The following is a 661-nucleotide window of genomic DNA, read 5'->3' as shown; positions in this document are numbered from 1 at the left end:
CACAGTATTTTATCACATTATTACTTTGGTAATATTAAATCACTGAACATGTCATTCATGTTTAGTGTATTATTTTCTTTAGTAAATTACCAGTAAAGGAAAGCAGTAACATTTTTCTTTAAAGTGTAGCTGGTGGAGTGTAGTTACAGATTCTATCGTGCCAGGATAAAGAATTAAGGAGTGTAACTGTAACTCTTACATTTCATAACATGTGAGTGTTTGATTTCATGGCTTTCTTTTAATGTAGCTTTTACAAGTGATTTTCTTCAAAAATTGGAGGAAACCCCCAAAGCATCATAGTCATATCTGTATGGCACACAAGGGCTGAAATTTTTAGGTTCCCTGTGGAAACCACACCTGCTGGAAGCAGTATGTGTTTTCTTGTAGCAGTAGCTCATTCTCCTAAGGTGGACCAGCACAAGAGCATGTCTGCTCAGTGGGTTTCAGCATAAGCAGCAGTCACAGTGGATTTAGGGAGCTTGTATATCATTCCAGGACCTGCTACACTATGTGTCCACGTGACAGCTCTTCCATCTGCTCCTTCTGAGGATGATCCACTGATCAACAGTGCTTCCCTACTCACCCGCTCCTGCCAACTGCCCAAAATCTGCCTCATTCCTTCCATTTATTTTCATTTTGTAAAGTTCTTGGAGATCTGCTG

The sequence above is a fragment of the Empidonax traillii genome, unplaced genomic scaffold (genome assembly GCF_003031625.1).
Source record: "Empidonax traillii isolate 1590-97213 ecotype Southwest subspecies unplaced genomic scaffold, ASM303162v1 scaffold139:size1643147, whole genome shotgun sequence".
Lineage (NCBI taxonomy): Eukaryota > Metazoa > Chordata > Aves > Passeriformes > Tyrannidae > Empidonax > Empidonax traillii.
Note: the sequence above shows the minus strand (reverse complement) of the source record.